This window comes from Natator depressus, chromosome 1 (assembly GCF_965152275.1).
Source record: "Natator depressus isolate rNatDep1 chromosome 1, rNatDep2.hap1, whole genome shotgun sequence".
Classification (NCBI taxonomy): Eukaryota; Metazoa; Chordata; order Testudines; family Cheloniidae; genus Natator; species Natator depressus.
In genome coordinates this window covers 73101932-73116763 of record NC_134234.1, presented here as the reverse complement: position 1 = coordinate 73116763, position 14832 = coordinate 73101932, and positions in this window count along the sequence as shown.

The following is a 14832-nucleotide window of genomic DNA, read 5'->3' as shown; positions in this document are numbered from 1 at the left end:
ACAGGGCACGTAACGGGAGAGGATTCTTTACATCCTGTCTACCTTCTCTCCCCCACTGCGCACACGCACAAAATGTTCAGGCAGAATATGGATCTTATAATTAAAAGGTCTTTATTCATTTTTATGAAGCACAGTCTCTAGAGATTAGTGTTAGAGACAATCTTCTGTCATTGACAATGGCCTTAGCAACACAGAAATCATAGTTCAAGGTAGACAGCACAGCTCCTTCACTGCTCATCCGTTGTTGTGAGATAATAAGGACAAAACTTCTTATTCACGGGTGACACATTCCTCTGGCACTGTACCCTCTGTTGGCACCACATAATCAAAATCATAGAGTGACTTGTGGGTGTGTGGAAGAAAATGGGAAAAAGAGCCAAGCAAATACTTCATAGTGAATAATTTCATAATATTTAAGTTCTTTTTCAGTTTGCAAAGTGCCCACAAGTAGCTTGCTATTTTCTCAAATGTATGAATTATCTGAAACTATTCACCAAGTAATTTGTGTCAATAATTTGATTTTTAGATCACTGTTGAGTGTTTGGTATTTGAGATGCACTGGATATTTTTTACTGGACACAAAGTTTTGTTCCCTGATTGGCTGAGCATAATGAGTGAGATTTCTGGTGCAAATACTTTCAGTTACAAATTCAAAATTTACTTTCTCAAATATTTGGTGAAAATTTGCTATTTTAGCCAGAAACATATTCCTACTAGTAACCTATTAACTAGAATATTTGCAGAATTGGAATTCAAATGAATACAACCAAAGCCACTTCCGTTTGTTTATTCAGATTTATTATTAATTACTATTATTTTATTTTGTTATGTATACACTGAGTTCTAATGGAAAATCATTCTAGGAAGCAGAGATAATGCTATAGCGGACTGTCCTTTACTAAGTGTTGAGCTGTTATTAAGTTCCCTCTTAATCCAGTTTCTCCTATTTGGCCTGTAATGCATGTGGAAGAGAAGTTTTGATTTTTGTTTTCTTTCTCTCTGAAGAGCTCAGATGTAGTCAGTAACCTTATCTGTGAAAACCTGTGGCCGTGTAGAGGTCAACTTCACGCTGTTGTGGAGAGGCAAGTAAAAAGTCCTTGAAACGCTGATTTTAAAAGTGTAATCTGGCCTTTTTAGTAGAAAATGTGGGAGTCCTTTTTTAGTGTCTCTATTAAGCTGTCCTCCAAATAAACAGCAGGAATAGCAACACTACTTCAAAGTACTTTGGCATATGTCACATTTTCTTTCTCCAGCAGCTAATTCATCAGGAATGATCAAAATCAACATTAATGCAGTTTATTAGCTGTGTGGTCTTCCCCAAAATGTCTCATGATGATAACTGGACTTTCCATAAGAGCCTACTGAGATGTCTTAGTGCATATCTGCATGTATTGTTTCTCAAAGCCATTACTCTTCTGTAGCATGCTAAACTCATTGATGACTCATTTGTACTGCTCATAGAACCATTCAAGCATTTTCAGGGTTGAATTCCTCCAGCTGTTGCTACTAAGTTTGACCATAAAGAGGGAACTGCTCACGCATGGCCACTCTTTCTGTAATTGTGATCCTTGCAACATCTCATTTTTCTTCAACATCAGCTGTAATGAGAACTCACTGTTTATTTTGCTAGAGATGCCAAATTCACTATGCTGTTGTGTATAGATTCCTAAGACTGACTGAGGGGTTGTTAGTAATGGAGATAGGTCAGGGATCACAGAAGGTGAGCAGAACTAGCAAGGGGAAGGGATGCTGCTGCTGCCACTGCCACATTATCCCTTTACACAGGCCCTATTGTTTAGTTGCTTTTCATATTTATATTGGACATCTTCTAGGTGTTGGGAATTTACTCCCTCTTCCTTCATTATTTTTTCTCTGTTTCTCCATTTCCCCGTATCATTTTATCATGTTTGATCCTCTACCATAGTACCTTGCCTGTATGTTTTCACTGCATCAGCATCTTCAGCTATCCTTTCCCCACAAACACAACCCTTAACATTTTTACATTTCCTTTTTTATTCGCATGCAACATTCTAACAACATTCTGGACAGTCTAAAATCTAGATATGCAGCAGAAGCTGGTTTTGCATATTTTTAAACAAATTTCTGAGTTTGTTTTCTTTAGTTCAGGATGCCGGTGAAAATTCCACTCGCACAGAGGTGGGCAAACTACGGCCCGCAGGCCACATCTGGCCTGCGGGACCCTCCTGCCCGGCCCCTGCGCTCCTGGCCTGGGAGGCTAGCTCCCGGCCCCTCTCCTGCTGTTCCCCCTCCCCTGCAGCCTCAGCTCACGGCACCGCTGGTGCAATGCTCTGGGCGGCGGAACGGCGAGCTCCTACCAGGCAGCGCAGCTCTGGAGCCGCAGCCTGACCCGGTGCTCTGTACTGTGCAGTGGCGTGGCTGGCTGCAGCCGGGCGGCATGGCTGCCTGTCCTGGTGCTCTGGGCAGCACGGCTGTAGCACCGCCAGCCACTGGTGCTCCAGGCAGCGTGGTAAGGGGGCGGGGGCCTTGGATAGAGGGCAGGGAAGTTTGGGGGGCTGGTCAGGGGGCTGGGGTGTGGTTAGGGGGAGGGGTGGTCAGGGGGCGGGGAACAGGGGGGTTTAATGGGGGCAGAGGTCCCGGAGGGGCAGTCAGGAAGGAGAGGGGGGTGGATGGGGCAGCGGGGGGCAGTCAGCGGCAGGGGTTCCAGGGGCAGTCAGGGGACAGGTAACGGAGGGGTTGGGTGGGGCAGGAGTCCCGGGGGGGCCATCAGGGGGCGAGAAGCAGGGGGGGTTGCATAGGGGGTAAGGGCTGGGCCCCGCCTGGCTGTTTGGGGAAGCACAGCCTCCCCTAACCGGCCCTCCATACAATTTCGGAAACCCGATGTGGCCCTCAGGCCGAAAAGTTTGCCCACCCCTGCACTAACACTTCTGAGCGTGAGCATTGTTAGGTTGGGCCATTTAAACTCATTTCCCATCCATGGTCATTACACATTTCCTGTATAGCTCTTACAGCTTCATGGAACCTGATAGCCTGTGCCCTTTTTGAATGAGAATCCAAGACAGTTTAGGCTCCAGACTCCCTTCTTTCACTATCCTTTGTCTACATTGAGGACTTTACTTACCCCAACTACAGTCAACAGAAGCCAGCTGTACAGGTGAAAATCCCTAGTGTAGACAGACGAATTTGCTATTTGTACTAGTGGAGCTTACTCCAGTTTCAAGAAGGGGTAAACACCGCTAGTGCTAAATAAAGCTTTGGCTGCACTGACACAAAAGTGCTTTTTTAGAGTGAGCTAACTAATGTGCAGATCTTGATGTAAAATCCTAAGCAGAGCCAAAGCACTACTTGCTTTTACCGTGAGAAAGCTAGGTGAGATCAGCACTACACCCCGCACCTATGGTTGACCTCAACTAGTTTACCTCGCAGTACAACTAAAGCTCCTTGTGTCCACTATGGTTTTACGCTGGGATAGCTACTGCATGTTGGTTATTCTGTGATAGACACATTCCTTGTTTCATCGGTGAAGACATAGCCTTTGTGTGCCTATAGTAGGAGTTCATGCTATATCAATGGCTAGCCATATGTGGCTGAAATTAAGGGAAAACCCCAATGCAGACAAGGTCTGGGAGGTTGTTTCATCTGTCTGGGAAGTTTTGCATAAAATTCTCTAACCGTTTAAAATCACAAGGATTGCAGTTAGAGAAATGTGGTTACAAATAGAGAGGAAATCCTGCCAAAACAAGAAGTTTGGACACTACATCTAGTCTGAAACTCTGCAAAAGGCCCATGTTGTGATAAAGAAACAAAGTCTAACATTTCTCAAGTGCTCTGATTCTCTTTAACCCAACTGGTCCTCGTCCTTCTCTTTTCCTTTTATTGTAGGCAAGATATCAGAGGCACAACGTTTGGTGTCAGGTGTCTTGAGTCATCCCCTGTCCTGCCTGACACACATCCTGTTATATTCTGCTTGTTTGATATGTCTGTCTCATTACCATACCAGACACCCCGCAAAAAGTGATGGCCATGTTCCCTCCTGTCTCCACAATGAGGGATATTGTTTTGCCTCTCATGTTGTTCCCAAGTTATTCACCATTATAATCACTGTGTTGAATAAACAATTTAGGCTCCTCTTTTTCTCTACACTATTCCTATCTTAACTTTTTTGAAGAGGTGTTAACACAATAGTTGATTCTCAGGCCATCTTTGCATCTTATTACACAATTAAGCATGCTCTCCCCTGAGGGCTGCCTGTTTTGTGTTCTGGCTTAACAACCCTGCCTTTGTGTGTTAATTGGTCTGCTTGCAGGGGTTAACCTGGCTCCAGCTCCCTGTCTGTCTGGCTTCTGAATTTAAAAAGACAGGACTCATAGAATTCTTATAGTTCTCTCTTCATTCACTTTACCCTATCCCAAATATGAATTATGGGCAGATTAAAGACAAACAATCATGTATGCTTAGTGGTTTAGAGTCATGTTCATATCAATGCCAAGGAGTACAGAATGCAAAACATACCCTTTGTCTGTTAATCTAATGTTTCCCCTCTCATTGCTTTAACTATAATATTCATGTTTTGTGTTTGCCATGAACTGACAAAACTTTTCACTCCAAGAGAACAATGAATTTTAGTTTTATTTTTGGCTTTTTTGCAAATACTGTAAAAAAATGTGAGATTTTGTAATCATAGGGTCATGTTTGCTGATGATGGAGTCTCACTCTGATGTCAGCATATGGGGATTCAGCACACTATTCATAGGTGATTATGTATATATGAGGCCAGACCAATGCGAGAACCACAAACAAGGCGTTAATGCACATTGCTTCTGTGATAAATGAAGTGGGGGGTGTAGCTCCTTTTTATGGATGCCCAGCCAGCCAGTGAGCTACAAAATTCCTCTTAGTAGCTGTTCTCTACTTGCTTTACCTGTAAAGGGTTAACAAGCCCACAGGTAAAAGGAAAGGAGTGGGCACCTGATCAAAAGAGCCAATGGGACGGCTAGAACTTTTTAAAATGGGGAAAAAACTTCCCTTTGTCTGTGTGTTGTTTTCCAGGAAAGAGGGGAACAAGGAGCAGTTATGCTATGAGAAGCTCTAAGCCAGGTATGAAAAACCATCAAATCATACCTAAAGATTGCTTAGCTGAACCCCAGAAATGTAAGTAAATTAGGGAATGTCTAGGAAGATGCGATTAGGATTATTTCTTTTATTTTGTATTGGCTTGGGGATTCCTCTGTGCTAACCCTAGATGCGTTTGTTTTGCTTGTAACCTTTAAGCTGACCCTCAAGAGAGCTGTCTTGATGCTTAATTTTTGTAATTGTTTTTTTTAAGAGCTAGCAAAAAGCCTAAATTTCAGATGTATTTTCTTTCTTTTAGTTTTTAATAAAATTTACCTTTTTTAAGAACAGGACTGGGTTTTTTGTGTCCTAAGAGGTTTGTGCATATGTTGTTTAATTAGCTGGTGGCAACAGCTGATTTCCTTTGTTTTCTTTCTCAGCTCTTCCCCGGGGCAGCGGCGGGATGAAAGGGCTTGAGGGTACCCTACAGGAAGGAATTCCCAAGTGCGTCTTTCTGGTTTTAAAGTGGCTTTGGGTGGTGGCAGCATCTATGCATCCAAGGTCAGAAAGAAGCTGTAAACTAAGGAGTTTAATACAAGCCTGGAGTGGCCAGTATTAATTTTTAAAATCCTTGTGGGCCCCCTCCTTCTGCACTTGAAGTCCCAGAGTGGGGAATCAGTCTTGACATGCCCCAGCCCACAGTCAGTTGGGCGATGCTTTAAATGTAATGAGCTGGGGCATGTGAAGGCCAACTGCCCAAAGAGCACCAGCCAACTGCAACTCATTACCCAGAGCCCACCAAAAGCCTTCAGACCCAGAAAGTTCGCAAATACCCCCATAGTGAAGGGAAACTGTGAGTGTGGGCAGGAGGAAGATTACTGCATGGAGAGACACTGGAGCACAGGTGTCAGCTATCCACCATTCCCTGGTGGACCCCAAATTCATCGACCCAGAGGCCCAAGTGACAGTGTAACTTGCCTACAGCCAAGTTGCCTGTTCAGTACAACGACTGGTCAGGAATATGGACTTTTGACATCTATGACGATTATCCCATTTCCATGCTCCTGGTAGAAGACTTAGCCAACCATGTGAGGCTAACAAAATGGGTGGGGATGGTCACCCACAGCCAGACCAAAAAGGCCTCCACACCTAACTCCATTCCTGAGCCTCCTACAGGAACCCAGTCAGAGGTGGTGAAACCAGACCCCAGACCAAAGTCTATGACAGCGATTGCAGATCCAGTTCCAGAACCAGTCCATGGACCAGAACTGGCGGAGCAGTCAGCACCAGAGCCAGTGCTTGCAACCCCACCAGAGTCTGGGGAGCCAGCACCAAAGGGCGCCACAGAGCCTGCATCTGCAGCAGCAGCTAAACGGCATAAGAAGCTCAACCAGAGCCTGAAATACAACCTAGTGCATCAGTGGAAAGCAGTTCACAATTGACAGAAACAACCCCATCACCTGCATCGCTTCCAGTGGGACCAAGCCCAAGTCCACAACCCAGCGAGGGACTCATAGATATTAAGGTCAGAAGGGACCATTATGATCATCTAGTCTGACCTCCTGCACAATGCAGGCCGCAGAATCTCACCCACCCACTCCTGCAATAAACCTCTCACCTATGTCTGAGCTACTGAAGTCCTCAAATCATGGTTTAAAGACTTCAAGGTGCAGAGAATCCTCCAGCAAGTGACCCGTGCCCCAGGCTACAGAGGAAGGCAAAAAAGCCCCAGGGCCTCTTCCAATCTGACCTGGAGGAAAATTCCTTCCCAACTCCAAATATGGCGATCAGCTGAACCCTGATCATGTGGGCAAGATTCACCAGCCAGACACCCAGGAAAGAATTCTCTGAAGTAACTCAGATCCCACCCCATCTAACATCCCATCACAGGCCATTGGGCCTATTTACCATGAATAGTTAAAGATCAATTAATTGCCAAAATCATGTTATCCCATCATACTATCTCCTCCATAAACTCATCGAGTTTAATCTTGAAGCCAGATAGGTCTTTTGCCCCCACTGCTTCCCTTGGAAGGCTATTCCAGAACTTCACTCCTCTGATGGTTAGAAACCTTCGTCTAATTTTAAGTCTAAACTTCCCAATGACCAGTTTATATCCATTTGTTCTTGTGTCCACATTGGTACTGAGCTTAAATAATTCCTCCCCCTCTCTGGTATTTATCCCTCTGATATATTTATACAGAGCAATCACATCTCTCCTCAACCTTCTTTTGGTTAGGCTAAACAAGCCAAGCTCCTTGAGTCTCCAGTCATAAAACAGATTTTCCATTCCTCGGATCATCCTAGTAGCCCTTCTCTGTACCTGTTCCAGTTTGAATTCATCCTTCTTAAACATGGGAGACCAGAACTGCAAACAGGATTCCAGATGAGGTCTCACCAAGTGCCATGTATAATGGTACTAACACCTCCTTGTCTCTACTGGAAATACCTCGCCCGATGCATCCCAAGACCGCATTAGCTTTTTTCATGGCCATATCACACTGGCGGCTCATAGTCATCCTGTGGTCAACCAATACTTCAAGGTCCTTCTCCTCCTCCGTTACTTCTAATTGATGCGTCCCCAGCTTATAACTAAAATTCTGGTAATTAATCCTAAATGTATGACCTTACATTTCTCACTATTAAATTTCATCCTATTACTCCAGTTTTCAAGGTCATACAGATCTCCTGTATGATATCCCAGTCCTTCTCTAAATTGGCAATACCTCCCCAGCTTTGTATCATCCGCAAACTTTATTAGCACACTCCCACTTTTTGTGCCGAGGTCAGTACTAAAAAGATTAAATAAGATTGGTCCCAAAACTGATCCCTGAGGAACTCCACTGGTAACCTCCCTCCAGCCTGACAGTTCACCCTTCAGTATGACTCGCTGTAGTCTCCCCTTTAACCAATTCCTTATCCACCTTTCAATTTTCATATTGATCCCCATCTTATCAATTTAACTAATAATTCCCCATGTGGCACTGTATCAAACACTTACTGAAATCTAGGTAAATTAGATCCACTGCATTTCCTTTGTCTAAAAAATCTCCTTACTTTCTCAGAGAAGGAGATCAGGTTGGCATGACACAATCTATCTTTTGTAAAACCATGTTGTATTTTGTCCCATTTACCATTGACCTCAATGTCCTACTTTCGCCTTCAAAATTTTTTTTCCAAGACCTTGCATACTACAAATGTCACACTAACAGGCCTGTAGTTACCCGGATCACTTTTTTTCCCTCTCTTAAAAATAGGAACTATGTTAGCAATTCTCCAGTCATATGGTACAACCCCTGAGTTTACAGATTCATTAAAGATTCTTGCTAATGGGCTTGCAATTTCATGTGCCAATTCCTTTAATATTCTTGGATGAAGATTATCTGGGCCCCCCGATTTAGTCCCATGAAGCTGTTTGAGTTTCGCTTCTACCTCAGATATGGTAATATCTACCTCCATATCCTCATTCCCATTTGTCATGCTACCATTATCCCTAAGATCCTCACTAGCCTCATTAAAGATTGAGGCAAAGTGTTTGTTTAGATATTGGGGGCCATGCCTGATTATCCTTAACCTCCACTCCATCCTCAGTGTTTAGCAGTCCCGCTTCTTCTTTCTTTGTTTTCTTCTTATTTATATGGCTATAGAACCTTTTACGATTGGTTTTAATTCCCTTTGCAATTCCCCCTTGCAAGGTCCAACTCTACTTGACTTTTAGCCTTTCTCACTTTATCCCTACATGTTCTCACCTCAGTAAGGTAGCTTTCCTTGCTGATCCCTCCCATCTTCCACTCCCTGTATGCTTTCTGCTTTTTCTTAATCACCTCTCTGAGATGCTTGCTCATCCAGCTTGGTCTACAACTCCTGCCTATGATTTTTTTCCCCTTTCTTGGGATGCAGGCTTCTGATTGCTTCTGCAGCTTTGACTTAAAGTAATCCCAGTCCTCCTCTGCCTTTAGATCCATAAATTCTTCAGTCCAATCCACTTCCCTAACTAATTTTCTTAATTTTTGAAAGTCAGCCCTTTTGAAATCAAAAACCCTAGTCGCAGTTTTATTTTTGTTTATCCTTCCATTCAGTTTGAACTGAATTAGCTCATGATCACTTGAACTAAGGTTGTCCCCTACAACCATGTCTTCTATGAGGTCCTCACTACTCACCAAAACCAAATCTATAATGGCATCCCCTCTAGTCGGTTCAGCAACTACTTGATGAAGGAATCCATCAGCTATCACATCTAGGAAAATCTGAGCCCTATTATTATTACTAGCACTTGTCCTCCAGTCTCTATCTGGGAAGTTAGTCTCCCATGATCACGCAGTTTCCATTAGTATTTACTTCTTTAAAAAACATTAAAGAGGGCTCTATCCATATCCAAATTAGATCCCGGCGGTCTATAGCACACCCCAAGCACTATCACAGGGGAGGCTCTAGTAGTTCTCTTCCCGAATGTGATTTTTGCCCAGACGGACTCTGTCTTATCCATTCCATCACTTCTTATTTCTTTACATTCTACCTCATCATTGATATACAATGCTACTCCACCACCTTTACCTTTATTTCTGTCTTTCCTAAACAGCACATACCCTTCAATACCTGTAGTCCAGTCATGACTACTATTCCACCATGTTTCTGTTATCCCTATAATATCTGGTTTCACTTCCTGCACCAGTAGCTCTAGTTCCTCCATTTTGTTACCTAGGCTCCTCGCACTGGTGTACAAACATCTTAATTTTTGCTGTTTGGCCTCATTCACATTCTTTACCCAATTAGGCACGGACATTCTACAGCCAGAATGACCTATTAGACTGGTATCCACACTGCCCTTCCTCCTTATGTCCATTCTCCTACCCACGGCTGTATCCTTTCTGACTTTGTTTTCTTCCCTTTCAATGCTAAAATCCGGTGTGAAGATTACCTGGACATCTCCCAACCATCTTCCCCAAATTCCTAGTTTAAAGCTCTCTTGATCAGTTGTGCCAGCCTCCATCCTAGAAGTCTATTTCCTTCTCTACTCAGATGAAGTCCATCCCGAGAGAACTGTCCTCTGTCCATGAATGCCTCCCAGTGGCCATACATCCCAAAGCCCTCCTTATAGCACCACTGCCTGAGCCATTTGTTGACAGTCATAACCTTGTCACACCTTTGTTGCCCTTCTCTAGGAACAGGCACAATCCCACTGAAGATCACCTGAGCCTCGATTTCCTTAAGCGTCTTCCACAGCCTGGCATAGTCTCCCTTGATATGTTCCAGTGAGAATCTGCCGGTATCATTTGTTCCCATATGACGGACAATCAGTGGATTCTTTCCCACTCCCTTTAGGATCCTTTTCAACCTCAGGTCCACATCCCATATCTTAGCACCTGGAAGACAGCACACCCTTCTATTCTCTGGATCAGCTCTGGTTACAGGCCTGTCTATTCTTCTCAGTAAGGAGTCCCTGCCTTTTCCTGGTGACAGTGCGATTCTCCAGTCTGTCCCCTGTTCCCTCTGGCTGCAAGTTCTTTCCACTCCTATTCTTCCTTGTAATCCTCTTCAACCCATCCTGTATCCTCCTGGGGCTTATATTTGGTGTAGTCTCCATTGATTCTTCCCCTTTTCCTATAGGGCTAGCCGCGCTTCTCTTCTTCCTTGCCCTTCCACCTTCAGTGACCACCTCCTGAGCCCCTTCTTCATCTTCCAACTCTGCAAACCTGTTCTTGAGCTCTATTTCTTCTTCACTAGCCCGTCGTTTCCTCTGCCTGGTTTTCTTAGTCACATGCTTCCACTGTCCATTTTCTTCACCCAGCAGTCTCCCCTCAGAATTCTTCAGTCCTGCTTCCATCTGCAAGTCTGAGCTTTTCCCTTCAGCCACCTGATGTCTTTGCTCCATAATCCGCTTGAACCCCCTTCTAAACTCAACCAGACTTTCCACCTGCATCTCCAATCCTCTGATCTTTTCTTCCATCAGCTCTATCAGACGGCACTTCATGCAGACAAAACTCTTTCCAGGTACCCCCTCCAGGATCATGTACATACCGCAGCTTCCACATCCAGTCATCTTCATTGTGTCTTCCACTATATGGATCACTCCCACTGCTGCCTCTGTATCTGTCATAGCCTTCCCACCTAAAATCCTGTTAATCTGGGAAACACAAACCACACCAAAACACCACCACCCACAGCAAAAACAAACCCTAAACAAGCACCACAATACAAACTCCCCTTACAAACTCCCACTCAAACTCCCCTGTTTACAGTTCTGTTTGCTGGCTCCTCTGTTGCTGCAGCTGTTTGTGCCGCTGCCTGACTGGCTGGTTATGTTTATAGGACCCCTAGTCAGTGAAGCCCTGCCCCCTAATCAGGGCTCAGCTTCTCTCCCACCACAAAGCCCCTACATGCTTCTACACATACAAATAATACAAATAGAAAAACTAATGTCTCCAGCATCAAGGGAGCAGTTCCAGGCAGAGCAGGAAGCAGATAAAAGCCTCAAGGGAGCTTGGATGGTGGCACAGAGCAACCCACCGCCTCTCAGCTCTTCCAATAAGTCTAGGTTTGTTGTAGAAGGAGGACTCTTATACAAGGAAACCCTTTCTGGTGGGCACAAGAAGGACCGACATCCTCAGAGACAGTTCGTAGTTCCAACTAAGTATAAGGAAAAGCTCTTGAAATTACCCCTTGATCACCCTAGTGGCCATGCTGGGGTGAATAAGACCAAAGACCGACTGGGGAAGTCATTCCACTGCCCAGGGAATGGGAATGGGCAAGGACGTTTCTACCTATGTCCAGTCTTGTGTAGTATGCCAGATTGGAACCTACTGTTGCAGCAGTTGCTCTTTGTCTACAGGGCTATATCACATCCCAGTTTGGGATTTTTCACCCTCTGAACTCGTTTATGGCCACGAAGTTAAGGGGCCATTACAGTTCGTGAAGCAGCAATGGGAGATGGTTACATCTTCTCCAGAAACTAACATTTTGGACTTTGTAACCAACCTGCAAAACACCCTCAAAGACTCTCTAGCCCTTGCTCGAGAAAACCTACAGGGTGCTCAACAAGAGAAAAAGGTCTGGTATGATAAACATGCAAGAGACGTTCCTTTTCGGAGGAGATGACCAAGTCATGGTCCTGAAAGTGTTCCAGGCCAATAACATGGAAGCATCATGGGAGGGACCATGTATGATCCAAGAGCACCTGGGAGCTGTTAATTACCTCATAGTGTTCCCAGACCCTACCCTAAAACCTAAAATATACCATGTTAATTCTCTAAATCCCTTTTATTTCCGAGAAATCAAGGTTCTCCAGTTTACAGCCTAGGAGAGAGATGACACTGAGTGGCCTGAAGGAGTCTACTATGAAGGAAAAAGCAACGGTGGCATAGAAAAAGTGAGCCTTTCCATAACCCTTGGGCATAAGCAGCGACAGCCAATCCAGGAGCAGTGCACCAGCTTCACGCCAATGTTTTCAGCCACCCCAGGATGGACAGAATGGGTGTACCACTCCTTTGACACAGGTGGTGCTTGCCCAATTAGAGTCCAACCCTACCAGATGGCTCCTAAAGCCAAAACCTCAATAGAAAGGGAGATCAAGGGCCTGTTACAGATGGGTGTAATCCACCCCTCTAAGAGTGCATGGGCCTCTCCAGTGGTTTTGGTTCTCAAACCTGATGGGGAAATCCGCTTTTGTGTAGACTACTGTAATCTAAATAAAAAGAAAAGGATTACTTGTGGCACCTTAGAGACTAACCAATTTATTTGAGCATGAGCTTTCGTGAGCTACAGCTCACTTCAAAGTTTCCTAATAGGATGGCAATATGTTGTCCATGTCTCACAACCATATAGAAGCATTGTAAGTGCAACTGCCTAATAGACATTTAGCTTAGTACTTATTTTGATACGCCCTCATTCCATAGGTGGTGTGTCAACCTTCCAAATGCAGAATTGGCCTTAAAGCTGTGCAAAGAGCAATATCATAATCAATTGTGGCATTCTGTGATATCATACTCCTTACATAGGAAAACTTCTCCACAGACTTGAGAGGAGTAGGGGTCTCAGTAATTGGGTAGACATACACATCCCCCAGCATACGTTGGTATATATTTAAAAGTGATGTGTAAAGTGCTGCAGGTCAGATTCCCTTATCCACTTATACTTCCTACACATCTTAGCTCTACTTACACCCACTCTATGGACATATATGAGTTTTAGGCCCTGCTGACATTATGGAAATTTGTACTGGTGTAATTACAAATTTTATCACTGCAATATTTTAAATCAAGATTAGATGTTTTGTCTAAAAGCTCTGTTTCAATCATAATACTGGACTTGAAACAGGAATTAATTCAGGAAAGTCCTATGCCCTGTGTTATGCAGGAGATCGAATTAGGTGATCGCAATGGCCCCTTTTAGCTTTAAAAGCTGTCACTGTATGGCAGTATAAGTCCTGCCTTGTGCCAGGACAGTGTATATAAGCTAGAGCAGTGGGTCCCAAATGGTGGGTTGCGGGAAGATTCTAAATTGATCACCACACTTAGGTCCAAATTAACCCATTACTGAGCCTTAGCCTAGGCAAACATACAATTCTCCCAGCCTGTTGCAGAGGGGAGGCACACACCCCTCAGCAGCAGCTCTGTCCCAGGGGGCCGGGCCCAGCTCCCACTCTGGACATTGAAACCCTAACAGACAGAATCACAGAGCCATTCAGATTTGGCCCAACTGTCCCTCCATGATGGAGGGTCAGATGGGCCAAACCTGAGTGTCACTGTGATCCTCTGTGCCAGGTCACACAACCATCACTCAAATTTGGCCCAGCTGATCTTCTATCATGATGGAGGGGTGGCCAAGCCAAACCTGAGTGGTTCTGTAACCCCATGCAGCAGATTGAAACACCTGGAGCAGGAAGCCAGGCCTAGACCCGTTGGACAGGAGTTGCTGCAGGGTAAGGGCAGGGTGGGCTTATTCTCTCCCCTGATCCTTGAGCCTCCCCTCTGTAACAGGCCAGGATTAGGGTGCAGTGCCAGGATGAAGGGTGAATATACGTAATGGTGGGTTACAAAACAAGACAAAATGCAGCTGGTAATCATGTTAGTAACAAGTTTGGGAACCACTACATTAGAGCTTTCCACTGATTAAACTGCATTGACATAGATAAACTCTGAATATCCTCTGTATTTTATTAACTGAGACAGGAACCAAGGTCCAGATCTTTAAAGCTATTATGGTGCCTTGCACCCCTTGATTTACCTTTAAGAGTCTGGGCCCAAGGAGATGTAGTTTACATTGCAAGGAGCTGGAAGAATCTTGACATATAAACTCCCCAATCTTGACTTATAAACAGCATCAATTTAAACTCACTTATACATGATCAGACTTGAAGTAGCTGTATTGGAGTCCAACTGAGTGTAAGAGGGAAGAGATCTAACAGACACCACCTCACACAGCAGTTCTGGATTTGACTCATAGACATTAAAGACAGAAAATGTCTTTTCCATCACCTGCAGTCTATTTTCTAGTGCACTGTGCAATCCATTTACCTCATGCTCACACTTTCCTATTTTAGATAAGAAGGTAAGGTGACCTTGTCTCAGCGATCAATTAGTTGGCCCATAGTTTCGTGGAAATTCTTGACTAGCTAGGAGGGCAACAGTGTAACATTATTTTAGGTCATATGACTCTCAAGCACTTAGACATGCAGGAGTAAAATGCATATGCGGAAAATACCTTGCTAATTTGCACTTCACTAATCTACTTGCATCATAGTTCACACACAAAACCCAGCAGTTTCTCCCCACTTGTCTGTTACTGTTTAACAGCAGAGTGCTG